The 15935-nt window shown below is 32.3% G+C and overlaps 1 long non-coding RNA gene across 1 annotated transcript; it reads left to right on the plus strand.

The window, feature by feature from the left end:
• The first annotated feature begins 13616 nt into the window (after nucleotides 1–13616).
• On the plus strand, nucleotides 13617–14495 carry LOC116772098 (uncharacterized). The gene is made up of 2 exons (XR_004353631.2): nucleotides 13617–13705; nucleotides 14217–14495. It is a non-coding gene; the product is annotated as an uncharacterized LOC116772098 (long non-coding RNA).
• The last annotated feature ends 1440 nt before the right edge of the window (nucleotides 14496–15935 follow it).

The following is a 15935-nucleotide window of genomic DNA, read 5'->3' on the forward strand; positions in this document are numbered from 1 at the left end:
CTTGTTTAAAATTTTGTTATATGCGGGATGTTGATTATAAAATACACTTGGAAGTCAATGACTGATACATTTAATGCAATGAATAATCAATTTTGAAAAAAGCAGGTTATAGGATTATCAGTTTTGTTTGGATATAAACAAGCAGCTATACACATACCAATTTCTGTAATGCCGGTTTTTGTTTGATGCTATTGTATATGACGTAATTATAATTTTGTTTTATTTAAATCTAAGATATGAAATTTTTTATCAAAACCAAAATACACAGATTAATGAGTTTTCACAAGATTTGCATGGTAATTATTAATTTTCCAATTACTCCGAATCTAATGATATTTAAAACTTTAGCGAGTATGTATTTATTCCGGATTTAATCAAAACATGTTTAAAATTTTTACAATGATAAAGTCGTTATTAAGTAAATAAATTTTGTGTAAAATAGAAAAAATCTGTTAACAACTTTATTCGTTTTTAATAATTAATATATTTGATATGTATTTTCATTTTTCGGTAAACTTGTGTATTTAATTGGGTTTTGAATTTAAAATTACAATAATATCATTATCTCAATGGCAATTAACTTATGCTCCATTTTATATCGGAGTATGAATTTGAAAATAAAAAAACAGTTTTTTGAAATATATAATTTTGTCAAATTTATGTATAGATATTTATATATATTTCCAATACACATATATGTATATTATCCACTATTAGCATGTAGTTACTAGTTCATGGTTGTAGGGGTCAGAGAATTTTTGAAGCATACACGTTTCTTAAAGTACATTTTTTTCTGTTATTTTATTTCATATAAAGTAAAACTCTTTCTCTTATTTAATTTTTTTTAATGAGATATATAGAGACTTAATTTTTTTTAATTTAATAAAATTTAAAACAATATAAATCTTCCATTAAAAAGGAAAATTATTCATGCAGGTGATTACCACAATCGCCTCGGCATTGTTGCCTCACCGACTCCTGGTTTCGCAAGTAACACAGATAATTAAGTTATATCTGTTAGTGATGTAGTAATAGTTAGAATTAATAAAAATATGAACAATGGCAATTTATCTGTAATATACTAGTGAATGAATATTGTAATACTGTATGAAGATATACCTACTTCTTACTATTTCTCCACTTTTTCATTTAAATACAATTACATTGGTCCTGTATTTTTTATATACATAAAAGAATCGATCACACACCATAATATATATTTACTTCTTGAAAAATTATCACATTTTTTAAAATACTTTTTTCTTGCCAATGTAAATACTTTGCATTTTAGGTTGCTCTTTTAATTCTAATGAATCATATTTTACAATTGTTCTAAATATTAACCATCTGTAAGTCAGTAAATTTTTTTTTCAAAAAAAGGCAAAAGTAAATCTTCTGGTCTCCTTATGTTATTAAAACACTTTTTTTTTTGGAAGTTTAAATAAAATATTAAACAAAAATAGCTACTGAGAACTACAATATTGATTGAAAACAATGAAAACAAAACATTTTGATTTTTTGAAAATCACATAGCAGATTACCCAGTTGACGTCTTTTTTTCTATCAAATATAAGCTTATAAATGTGTGCATCTGAATGAATTAGATGAACAGTCCATTGCACTCCTGGCGACTTTTGAGGCATTTTTTTTATTTTAGAGTAATAAAAGAAGATGAGGATCTAGATGTAGGTTTATTTTCTATGATTTTGGAACAGATTATCAGCAATGTTAGTGCCACCACTCAGTCAAAGTAGATTGTCTTGCATTGAAGGGATTGTTCGAATCGCTTAAGTGGCTACCGACAATGTATCTCGAATAGCCTTTAATGTTTGGAGAAAAATCCATTGAGATTCTCAGAAATACTCAAGAAAGCTCAGTCTTCGGTAAGTTTCAAAGAGATTGTCTAAACTAATCAACATTATTGTTAGTTACATACATAAGTACTTCTTAAATAATAGGTCTTATTTGGCGTTAAAAATATCCGATTTTTTTCTCCAACATAATATTTACCTACAAAATAAACTTCATTTAAATTGATTCCTTTGATGAGTTTCATAAAAGTGAGCAATAGAAAGACCCTTGCGTGCAAAACCTTATTAAATTTACATCATGTTTAATCTCAGAATTATATTTTATTGTAAATGGATTACTTTCAAATCAATATAGAGTTGTAAAATAAAAATTTTGATAGAGGTTTTAACTCTCTCACAACTTTACAAAGTTACACTTTTATTTTATGTATTGATCATTAGTTTTTAATACACAGAAAAAAATAGGATACGCAAAATTACAAATTATTTTAATTTTTCTACTATATGATGAATTCATTTTATGGAATAATACGTGTGGATCATATTATTGTTCCCAGAAATTTTGTCTTGTTTTTATGTAATCTTCGAGATAACAAATTTTATTATTCACTTCAAAGGTCAGTGACTTTTATATTAGTTTTGTAAGGTTAAATATAATTTTGTAACAAATAAAAAAAAATGCATATAATATTCAAGTCTTTTGTCGAAATTTGAGAGATCCGTATAAAAAATAAAATAGTCAGCTTTAACTGTTTTATAACATTTCAGTGATATAATTTTTAATTTAATATATAAGTAACTAAAGTAAATGACCGTAAATATTGAGGGACGAGAAAAACTTATGAAAATATGTTTCAAGGGATTGGACTTTGCAGGCGGCTGCAATACATACCAATAAATAATATATACGTTTTACATGATTACAATCAATTAATGAATATTTCATATATTAAAATTTTTCGCCGATTAAATTCTGTATATAATGCAAAATTTAAACAGTATAAAACATTCCTACCTAATTCTTGCACCATGTCAGCCAAGGTAAGCATCAGATTTTAATAAAGTATATAATAATATATTTAAAGAATAGCTGAGTTTTATATCCAAGCTAACGAGAGAAACTGCTATGTTACCGTTATAGTTTTCCTCGTCGATTATAGTTTTCCTCGTAGTATTTGAGATCTAAGACTTTCGCGACTTTTATTCATTTAAATGAAACTAATATATTTTCGGATATACTACTCGGATTGTATTATTTTAAAACTACATAATCCCGACGTTTCGTCATCTCGTCTGCCCGTGATCACGGTTGCTGAAAAGTAACTGAAACGTCGGGATTATGTAGTTTTAAAATAATAAAATCCGCGTAATATATCCGAAAATATGTTAGTTTCATTTTAATTGAATAGTATTTGTAGTATTCACGTTTATAACGGTTTTGGAATAAAAGTCAAAATAGTAAGTACTTTTTGAGCAAGTTTTATGGTAAAGCAATTATTACGGTGTGTAGAACTGGATTTCCTAGTACTTTCAGTTTTAAAAAAGCTAACAGAGGGTAGTAGAGATAGAGGTAGCAGTAGAACGTAGTAACGTAATGTGGCTGGATTATAAATCTATGTGTTTTTCAAATTCTTTCACTAATTACTACAAAATGTTAAAAGTGTTATATATTCGTTTTTATTTAACGAATTATTAGAAATTAAACAAAAGTATATGTTATAAATAAAGAAATGTAGTTTGAAGTTGAAATCTTTAATATTTCTTCTTTTATTCTTAAATTAGGAGAAATTTAACAAAAAACATCACCAATAAACAAAAAATTCAGCTTTTTTTATTTAGATAATATTGCGACAAAATTTGTATAATAATAGGTAAGAAAAACGAAAGGGGAAAAATTAAATGTACATTATATATTGTTTCAGACAATCAATTTATGCATCTTCATTTTGTTATGCATCAGCAGTATAAATCCGTCACCGGCTCCCGGTTTAGCAACGAACCAAGATAACCAAATTATAGCTAGCGGGGAAGTTGTTTTACTTACAAAGAATGAAAATGTTAATAATGGAAATATAGAGTTTAATCAGAGGGAAATGTATTATTCATAAGAAGTGTGTATATATTTAATTATATGACAATATACAGGATTGATTATATTTGAAAGTTATGTGTTTCTTCGTTAAAATATAATATTTTTACCTCAATAGTGTATAATTTTTTTAATACGCAGTATATAGTATACTAAGGGCTTTTAAATATTAATTTAAAATTATTTACATGTGATATTGTCGGGATCCTAGCATTACAAAAGGTTAAAAAGGTACATAAAAGTGTATTTTTTTAACAAAAAGGTACACTTTTGTGTTGTGTTAATATTAATTAATATTTTAAAGTTAACTAAATTACTTTATTATTGATTTAATAATATGATTAAGGATATTCAATTGAAAAGTGAAAAAAATAATATGTAATAAATAATATTTATCGATCCTAATGAGGTACTAAAGCTTTTCCTTGAAAAGATTTGGGTTTGGAACCTTGGCGATGGATAACTTTCTCCTTAAACAAAAATTATTTTTGAATGTAATTAAAAGTGCAGGTTTTACGTTTATTGCACTTCTGGCATATGAAATTTGTTATTGACACATTCCACAATTAGGGCCATCGTCCTATTTCCTTAGAGTTTTGGATACAAGCGTCTAAATACGTAAAATAAATGGATTTTAAACTACCTCATCTTGATTGTATTATTCGATATTTATTATAATCTAATACTTCTTTGTATTAACAACAAAATGTCTTCTGAATGAATTCCTACAGGTCTAGTATTTACAGACTTTGCAGGTACCACTTACCAGCTGAGAACAAAAATCCTTAATTAAATGGTGAGGGGAATATCTCTTAATACAATAGAGGGAGAAACCAAAAGATAAAAAAAACAAGGAAAACAAGTTTTTTTTAGAATTTCATTACTCTTGTATACTTAAATAGTTATTGAAAATTTTACTTAATACAGTTTCATTTTCTGCGCCTGATATTGTATTGCTTCACACCCTTGATGACTGATACAACCTTCGGAAATGAAATAAAAAGGGTTTGTGTGTATATATGCAATATGGTAAATCAAAACAATGTGGCTGACTTTCCATGACAGGTAAGAAGCATGAAACACTTAGGACAAGCCAGCCACAGTCATGATTGTTAATGTTGTTTTTTCGTGGAAAATAAGTCTATTTAATACTTTGCAAGATTTTTGTAAAACTTCTTATATACAGGGTGTCCCAGAACTCAACGATAAACCGAAACGGGGTGCCAGGATTGATCGTAATCATCATGAGAAAAATCAGAAAAAACATCTATCCCATGCAGTTTGAAAAAATATGGGCATTTTAGAAAAACCTAGAAAATCGGTCAAACTATAACCATTTTTCGGTAATTGTTGTTATTTTTATTATTTTTGTTCATTTAAACTTTGGAATCGTAACCCTAAGTAATATTTCTAGAACCACAGTCAAAAATAATGACACAATTGCCCCGAGTTTTCTAGAATTAACACTATTTGTTAAACTATGAATTTGAAATTTTTTAAATTATTCGACTTTGAAAGGTCCTAATTTATAGTACATGGCATAGTATATGGCATGTCTCATTCCTACTTTTTCATTCGGATGATCCTTTTACAATTTATCTTAGAACATAATTATACTTAAGTACCCCTATTAAGTTGAAATATTATACATATCTATTTGTTAAAGATCATTCACTACACAAGTATTTTTGAAATCTTGTTTATTTATTTTGGATTAAAACTTTATTTATCCAATTGGTGAAACTCGAAAACTTTTGTTGATGTATACGGTTTATAGTATGTACCTAATTATTATCTAAATAATAACTTTTTATGTTTGCCACAATTTACCTTTTCGGTTTAATGATTGGTCTATCAGTCAGCGAATGAGTAACGAAATTGAAACTTGGACTTGTTATATTAAAATTGAGCTACCAGTTCAAATCGAATGAAATATCCTGGGATTATACGTTGCCTGTTCATAACTCAAAATACAAAAATCTAGTGTCTTTTACATCGTAGTTAAAAGTGTTTTGAAAATAATCTGAGTTGTTGTTGTTAAAGGGTGACATGACAGTGGAGCACAAAAGTGGCTACCGATATTTTATGTGTATTGTGTTATATAAAAGTAAAAACCATCAAAGAAGTTTCATTTCTCATTTTGTAACCTGATTACAACTTAGAACATATAACTAGTGTTTTATAGTTTTTCAAAAAGGGATATATTTTTATTACAATCAAAAAATATAGTCATTAATAATCTTACTAAAAACAATAAGTTTGATTTGTTGAAATCTTGTTTGAGAGCATTTTTCTTGATAATTATTAATTGACTCCTAGAGCAATATTTTGAGTTGCACTTCTCATATAAATGTCACAATGTTATTTAAGTCACGATATGTTGAAATTTTAGTCTCAATTTTATTTCAGTGATTCTATATTACCTAGCTCATATTCTACTAGTATTTGCAATTTATTTAAGGACGTATTGTGTACCGAGTTTTTGATTTGTAATTGCATAAACAAGGTAGACTCATATCTAGAAAAATGTTCTCTTTGTGATATAGTTCTCCATTTTTTTGTTTTATAAAAATACATAAAATTTTTCAAAATACATGTTTGTATTTTTCAAATATTTTATTCATAGGTTCTGATTTCGATATACAAATATTTATTCAAAAATCAGGAAAAACAACCCTTGTATATAAAAATTAAAATAACCTTTTAATCAAAGGATTTTCTTATAAAGGGTTTTTCAAAAAGGACGGGTAGATTTTAGAATGAAGTTAAACAAGCTGTGTGTCAGGTTTTCACTAAACTATGTTTTTTATTTAAAAGGCCCATTTATGCCACTTAGTATGAAATATGACATTATTCAAATGCCCACCTTGGTTTCTCACAATTGCACGGATTCGAGTGGCCTAATTTTCAATTATTCTTCCGCATAGATCCGGCTGAATTTAAGCGTGTTGTTTGGCTGAACTGTGGCTGTACTTGTGTTATATTTACTTTGAAAAACCCCACAAAAATGTCTATCGGGGTTAAATCGCATGATCTTGGTGGCCAATTCCTATCACTCCTGCGAGATAACCTTAGTTTCAAATCACTCTTGCAGAATGTCAATCGTTTCGTCCGTTTTGTGGCATGTAGCACCATCCTGCTGGAACCACATGTCGTTCAGGTTCAAGAAATTCGTTATCAACATTCTGTAGCACTCGCCATTGATGGTGAGCAAATACGGACAAATGACGCCGCGGGCCAAAATCCGCACCAAACGGTAACTTTTTGAGGACGCATCAACACCTGGTGAACCTCGTGTGGGTTTGTTTCGTCCCATATGTGGCAATTTTGTTTGTTTAATAAAGCCATTTATGCAAAAATTCACCTCTTCCAAATGATTTGAAGCCCAGACAGCGAACAAACGGCGTTGTCTGTGGTCTTGAACTTTGAGCTCTTGCGTCAGCTGGATCTTATACGAGTGTAACCCTAAATCTCACCGCAAAATTCGCCAAGTTTAAGTTTGATAAAGATCGAGTTCTTGTGGATGTTGAGGAATCAACTGTCTCGGGTTTTGCTGTACAGTTGTACATCATTTGTACGCGCTGTTCAATAATGTGACCTGCCATTGTGATTTGGCATAAGTAACTGAATATTAAATTGTAGGAATATGAGAGGGTAGAAGAGAATCAATGTAGGAATATGAGAGGGTAGGAGAGACTCAAACGACATATAAGCCGTTGTCAGAGGACATCAGGGCTCTTTTTTCGTTCGTAACGCGCGTTGGTGTGATAGTTTAGTCGTTAGTAGATTTTCGAAGTGTGTTTAAATCTTTCGATTGTATTATATTCGGATTTCATTTAACGATTAGTTTAAATCAAGATAGTTGAAAGTTATTCATTTAGAATTGTTTTTATTTTTGTGTAAATTCAATAAATTTGCAGTGGAATTGTATCGAATGTTATTTTTTAAAAAGTCAATTCTTACCTTGTTTCTAAGATCAGAAGTGCGATACGTACCTTGAGAACCCCGTTTGGTAAGGCCTTGTTATTTCAATTTACCCACACATTATTTTTTTTTGTGTTTTATTAAATATTTCTTTATAACTTTTTTTTAGACACTGAGTTATTTTAAATATCGTGTTACGTTATTATCGAGAATATTAATTTGTGTTAATTACTTTGATTAAGCGGTGAGTAAGCTTTTATTGCGTTTGTTTGTTGATACGTTAATTTCTAGCGATCATACTTATTTAATTATTTTATTTTGTTACTAAAATGTGTGAACGTGAACGCAATTGTAGCCGCAGTGGTCTTGATAGTAATCCTCGTCGTGATCGTAGCTAGAGTCAGGGTAATAGTTCCCGTGAGTAATCCTTTGATGAGAATAACATGTTGAGACTTGATATGGAGGCAATGATGTCTCGTCGTAAAACGTTAGAGGCGAAAACAAGGGCTTCGTCCATGCCGCACCGCGCGTCGGTGAATTCACACGACTATGAGGAATTGCGTTACAAAGGTTTGACGCCCGGTAGCGTTTGTAATAGGCAGTCATCACAACAGTTGCAGACACCAACGCGCGTCCGCGATATATCTCGCGTTTCCGATCGTCGTGTACCCTATAGAATGCGTGAATTATCGTCGATAGGGCATCTGGTTTCTCCGACGCATGTGACTTGACGTGAAGCTACCATTCAGAATGTTATCATCATCAGGATCCGAGACCTCGCTCGATCACGACAAGTAGGCGACGCGGGGGTATACCGTTGGAATTAGTACAGGCGAGTGTTACCGATTGCATTGCTAGTGCCATCAGATCAATTAGTACGGCTGAAAAATCTCGGTATTACTATATTTCGAACTTTGACCCAAATCTACACAACTTTGACGATTAGTGCATACAAGTTGATTGCGCGAAAGTTTTAAACAATTGGAATGATTTAGAATGCCTTTCGCGAATAGGAAATTGTTTGTTAGGGGATGCGAAATCTTGGCTCAGTGAATGGGTGTCTAGCTACCGTAGTTGGACCAATTCTAAGAAAGAATTCAAACCTTTATGTCCTGAAGTACCAGATTTTGTTAGAATATTGTTTGAAGTTATGACTAAGAATTCCGATCACTATCCAACGTACGCGTAATATGTACGCCGGTCGATACTTTGCTTACGTATAGTGCAAGGACACGGTGAGGAGCTTATTTCGGTTATAATTATTCGCAGTGTCACTGATCCAAATATTAGGTCTACGGCGACAAATGCTAAACTATTTCCGAATGATTTAGTCGAATTCTTTTCAATCTATGTTAAACCAAATACAATGAGTATTTCGAGACAACTATACTCGCGTTCGGAATTGTGAAACGTTACGACAGATAGACGATCTCTGGAGTATTCACGTAAACGTAATCTGAGTGATATCAGGTACTTTTTCTGTGGGCAGTTGGGGCTAAAAGAAGCTTTGTGTAGTAAGAGACCCAAAATCGAACGGTTATCAGGGAGTTTATCAAATAGTGAGGGCGTTAAGTTATCTAGGCTCGAACCATGAACATATTTTATGAATGAATGGTGATGATTGTTCAGTCTGATGTTTCGATGACAATTGATACACCTCTGGTAGGTAACTATTTAGAGAGGGTTACTAAGAGGATAATTAATGAATTCTCTCGGTACTTTATTACGGGAACTGCTACATCAACCGTAAACATAGGCAGCATGTCAATTAAACTTAAATCCAGCATTCCTGTGTATAATCGGTCATATCAACTCTCACACGCTGAAACGATCCGTGGTCGTGACATAATAACAGATTTGCTTGAAAAGCAAATAATAAAGGAATGCTCGTTTTTAGCTACCACTATTGAATACCTGGGTCGTACGATTAGTAAAGGTCAGGATAGGCCAAGTCGTCAGAAAGTGCGGGCCTTAATTGATTCAGCCGTACCAAAAAATATTAAGCAAGTAAGGCAATTTCTGGGGTTAGCTAGCTATTTTAGGCGGTATATAGCTGGATTTGCCCAAAGGGTTCCTTGCATAGCGGCACTTACTAAAAAGGGAGTTAATTTTCATTGGGGAGCTGAACAACAAGCCGCTCGTGAGTACATTATAGATTGTCTTACAAGTAAGCCAGTATTCGCCATTTATGATACTACGCTGCCAATAGAAATACTACACAGATGCGAGCTCGATTGGTTACGGAGTCGTCATGATGAGAGTGCATAAGGGAAATCGTAAACGAGTACTGCCTTATTGTAGTAGACTCACTCAGGGGGCTGAGAGGAAGTAGCACTCGTACGAACTGAAGACGCTGGCAGTGATTAAGGTATTAGAGTATTTCAGGCATTATCTTGTGGTTGCACACTTCATCGTGGTTACTGACTGTAACGCGTTAAAACTTACCCAACGTAAGAAAGACTTGTTGCCAAGGGTGGCTCGGTGGTGGGTATACCTCCAAGAATTCGATTCTAACCTGGAATATAGAAAAGGTTGTTTTTTGTCCCATGCAGATTATCTTAGCCGCAATCCGGTTAACTTATGTACCATTAAAAGACCGCTAAATTGGGCGTAAGTTGCTCAGGCTTCTGACGAGAAAACTCACTCTCTAAAACAAAAACTGGTGAATGGGCAGTTAAACCTCAGTCGTTATGACATCCTTTAAGTCAAGCTCTCACCTATTGGTGAAAATCCTAATTTTTGTTGTTATATTCCAAAAGGCCATAGACTGTCTTATGTGTATTTTCACGACGAACATGATCATCAAGGGGTTGATAAAACTGTAGACTTGATAACAAAACACTTTTAGTTCCCAGGGTTGAGAACATTTGCAAAGAAAAAAAAATACATTTCCCATTGTTTGGTTTGCCTTTCTCATAAAAAGGTAGCTCGTGCTCTTTCACGGCTCATTCATTCATGGGAGAAAACCAGACGTAGCATTTGAGGCAGTCCATATGGACACCTTGGGCCCCCTACCAGAAACTGACGGTCACCGTCATGTACTTATTATTATAGACGCGTTTTCAAAATTTTGTTTATTGTATCCCATGTTCCGACAAGACACTGACGAACTAAAGCAACACTTCACTACCATGGTGTCTCTCTTTGGAACTCCAAAATTAATTGTCACTGATCGGGGACGCATGTTTCAATGTTTCAAAGCACTGATTTTATTAATTGGGTCAAGGACTTGGCCAGCTGTTTTGTTGAGGTTACAGCTGATCCTAAACATAACAAAACGCAAGACAACTCAATATTCTGCTTTAAACCTGCTTATAGGTGCTGAAGCTGCCACACCGCTCATACGTAGTTTGATACGTCTCGTACGTTACTGTTGAAGGCTCAAGTGGTAATCGAGAAGTCCTTCGTCAAATGAGTCGTCAGAGGGCATCTAAACTCCTTCGTGCCAACTAAACTCGTCAAGATGCCTATGAAAACTAGAGACGTAAACAGCTCACTCTTTTGAACTAAATTCCTTAGTTTTTGTTAGCAAGGTGGCTCAGTCAACAAGGAAGCTGGACTCATGTCTGCGGGGACCATACCGGGTTATGAAGACACTATCACACTGCCGATATGAGCTGCAGATGTTAGCTGGCTCATACGGCAAATCGACTCGAGCAGCTGCGGAATATATGGTCCCGTGGAAGTGAGAATGGACTCCCGATGTGTGTTCTGCTTTCTTTGATGGTGAGGTATTTGCCTTATTCTGCCTGAAATTTTGACTAAAACTCCTTTTGAGATTTTATTGAAACTTAATCCCATTGTGTTATTTATTTTAATTTTGTTTTGACACAAATCTCTAAATGTATTGGGGTTAAAGCGAGGAGACATGAGTTACTTGTTACGATGTGAGCGTTTGTCTTGGAGTGTATCGGACACGCTGTATTAGAGGTTAGATCTCTGGGTCTGGGATAGCTGTCTTGGAGTGCATCGGACAGGCTATGCCAGAAGTGGCGCTGTGCCTGGGACAACCGTTTGCCTTGGAGTGCATCGGGCCCGGTTGTCCTAGAAGTGGTGTTGTGTCTGGGATAACCGATTGCCTTGGAGTGCATCGGGCCGGTTATCCCGGAGGGGACGCTTAGGTTGGGATAACCATTTGCCTTGGAGTGCATCGGGCCGGTTATCCTAAGAGGTACGTTGAGCCTGGGATAGCCGTTTACCTTGGAGTGCATCGGGTTCGGTTATCCCAGGAGGGACCATAGGCCTGGGATAATTGTTTATCTTGGAGTGCATCGGATACGTTATCCTGAGGATCTGGTCTCTTGGTTAGGAATTAATTTAGTATGTTTGGAAGCTTGACTTTGATAGTGAGTTGTCTATCGAGCTGTGGTTGTAAAAGATCATGAGTTTATTTATGGGATGTTGGTCGGCCAACATTGCCTGTATCAGATGGTATGTTTTGGAACATGTTTTTATAATAACCTTCACACACACACCAAGTCATGCCTCAAGCAATTCCTTGTGGGTCTCTGACGAGGTGTGAGGGGGCGATCTTCCGACAAGTCCCGCCCCAAGTGGTTGGTTATTGGGATGTTTTACAACCACTTTGTGTGGGCTATGTTTGTTTGGCTCACTTTACATTGACGTTAACCATGATGTTACTGTTGAGTTAAATCAAAAATCGAAAAGATTTCTGCCGTTATATTTCTCAATTTCAGACGGAGACAATGAGGGAGAAGAGTTGCCAAGTTGACGCCAACTTGCCTCCGGAGGTTGACCTGCCTGTGGAGGGGACTGAGCCGCAATCAAGCCCGTCTGGAATGTCAAGACATTCAAAACTGAATACGTCTAGTGCGAATGAAAAGAATTTCCTGCCCTTGGTGCTAATACTACGTTTTGGACGTCAAGAAAGTTAAACACAAAGGAGCCCGGGGACGTGCTCATGTCAGGAAAGGCCGTGTAGGAATATGAGAGGGTAGAAGAGAATCAATGTAGGAATATGAGAGGGTAGGAGAGACTCAAACGACATATAAGCCGTTGTCAGAGGACATCAGGGCTCTTTTTTCGTTCGTAACGCGCGTTGGTGTGATAGTTTAGTCGTTAGTAGATTTTCGAAGTGTGTTTAAATCTTTCGATTGTATTATATTCGGATTTCATTTAACGATTAGTTTAAATCAAGATAGTTGAAAGTCATTCATTTAGAATTGTTTTTATTTTTGTGTAAATTCAATAAATTTGCAGTGGAATTGTATCGAATGTTATTTTTTAAAAAGTCAATTCTTACCTTGTTTCTAAGAAAATAATAAATAAAAAAATTGACAAATGTCATCAAGACAAGCCGCCACGGGCTGCCACAATCTACCCGCTCTTATTTGAAAATCCTTTAATTAACGTTTGTTTGTTTTACTTTAATAAACATCATTATAGCGAGTACAAAAGTATAAATTAAAAATAGAGTAAAATTTTCTTTATATACAAATCTGTTTCATTATTTTAAAAATATATTTTTCACAACCGTACGACGAGTTGAAAAATCAAGTTCAAAACTGTAAAAAATACTTCAGACAGATTTCACAGGTTTTTACAGAAGTACATTTATGGTATATGCAGTCCTACTTTGGTATCTTACATATTATATAAATAATCACATTTAATCTGAAATAACCAAGGAAAAAATAAAACGAAAAAAAAAAATAAAAAACAAAATTATATGAAAAGTAAAATTCACTAAACTTAAAATTTGGAGCTAGGGTATCAACAAAATTGCAATAATCATCTTAATTAAATTTTAATTAATTGGTTTAACGAGTATAATTTGAAATTTTTTGATAAAATTTAAGTTTATATAGGAAAATTATGTCTGAAATTACAATACTGCAACAGTCCCACAATGACAGCCAAGGTAAGCATTATTGTTTATTAGAATTTGAATCAAATTCATAAAATATAATTTGTTATTTTTCAAGTTTATTTTTAATTTATAAAAATTAAAACTTTTAAAAATGTTTGTCCCTACGTTATTAGTAACATTAGCCTTATTAGTTACATTTTTAAACCTTAATTTTAAATAATTGTATTCAGTCATTAATTCACTATTAGTCAAATGCACCTTATTAAGTCATTCAGTCATAAATAACTTCCAAAATATTAACAAAATAGGACGTTAGACTAAAAGTAGTTTCCAATCCTTTCCAATTCTTTCCTCCAATTTTTTTAGTCAAGTTCCTGTATTCGTAGATGTTTCACTTCTTCTCTAATAAAATTTATAACGAACAGTTTTCAAATACAAACAGCTAAATCATTTTTTTATGCATAAGGCTTCACCCGGCCGTAGACATTCACAGGTGTACACCAAACTCCTATTTTATAGAGCTTATAAAAATTTAAAACATTGTTTTTTTTTTATTTTTCAGTCTATTCTATTCTGTGTCTTCCTCTTGCTATGTACCAGCGGTATTGATTGCATACCGGCTCCTGGTGCGACAACAGGGAACAATCAAATTATATCTCACGGGGATGTCACTATAATTACAAGTAATAAAGATATTAACAATGGAAATATAGCTCTTAATGAAAACGACTAATATTGTAATTATGTTTTATGAGGACATGCTTTGATTTAAATGACGATTTAAGATACATGCCTTTCTGTAATTTAGTTTTGTACATTTAAATATAGGACTATTATCGTATTCTATGCATTTTTATTCAACCTATATCTCAAAAATATTTTTGCATTGTAATTTTTGATTTGTAAGATTATGAATTTTTTCACAGTTTATATGTAGGCTAATAAAAACAGAAGTTAAATTTAAATGCATAAGTTAGTAAGTAGTAAAATAATAACATTAAATATGTTTTTTTTTCAAATCTTAGTTTTTAATGTAGTGTCTGGTATTAATTGTTTTTTAAGAACTGTAGTTAAATGAAAAAGTTACTTTAACAAAATCTTTAAAAATTTTGCAGGAATTACTATTTAGTTTTAAAAGTCAATAATGATTGTTTTCATAGGGTTATAATTTTTTTGTTCTCTTAAATTATAAAAGAATTTGTGTAATGAGATCTAATATGTTCGGGAGTATTCATTTAAATGAAAGTAATATTTTTCGGATTATTACGCATAAATTTATTATTTTTAAATCTACGTTTCGGTTACTTTGTATCAACCGTTTTCAGAAATTATTTACTATTGTTATATGATATTATTTTCGTTCACGAAATGTCAAAGGATGTTGCGGGGTGAGAATTGTTTTTTTTCAGCCATCCACTCATCCACGGAACCACGTATCCATGCATCTATACATTCATACATTCATAGATTCTTAGTGCCTTATATGTATATGTATATATTATGAATGGAATGCAGCGGAAATTTGAAATCTTATTTTGCACACCCATTTTCTTATTGCTTGTATTGTTATTTTTACGTATATTTTTTTTAAATAAAGTTTTCTCCGTGCAATACGAGTGCTGGTTGTCGTATTGAAAAAAAAAAATCATTAGGTACTCTTCTGCAAGATTCTATGAAACATTATCAGAAATTCCTTTGGAATTCAGGTATTTAAACATCGATCAGAGGACAGAAATATATTTATGAATAAAGCTACTTATGCAATTAAAATAACAATAAAATACACATTATTTTGCTGTAAATAAAAAATGTATACCTAATTACTAAAATGTATATATAATACAATTTAATAAAACCAAAATCTTATTTACAAAATTTCACAATAAGATTTTTATTTTTAAGTCGGTTATTTGCCATTGGTGCAATAAATTTAAGTATATATTTAAGTATATTCTCTTTAACAAATAAATTTGTTTTTCATTGCTTATATTATTTTAAATTCAAAAGGTAATATATATAAAGGTAAAAGTTATGAAATAAAACTGTTTTATTCTACCATATAATGACTATAAAATAGTATGTCAGAAGTCAACGACATAATTATTCGTTGTTTTAATTATTATAACAAATAACTTTTATAATCAACATAGAAATGTAGGACGTATGACTTGCAGTTCGTGAACTCGATACTAGGAGATTGTCTGTTCATAAATGTATATTTCCTTCTTAAAATGCTATAATACAACTTCAAAATAAAATGTGTCTTTCCCGCTTGCAGCTA

This window comes from Danaus plexippus (assembly GCF_018135715.1).
Source record: "Danaus plexippus chromosome 16 unlocalized genomic scaffold, MEX_DaPlex mxdp_23, whole genome shotgun sequence".
NCBI lineage: Eukaryota > Metazoa > Arthropoda > Insecta > Lepidoptera > Nymphalidae > Danaus > Danaus plexippus.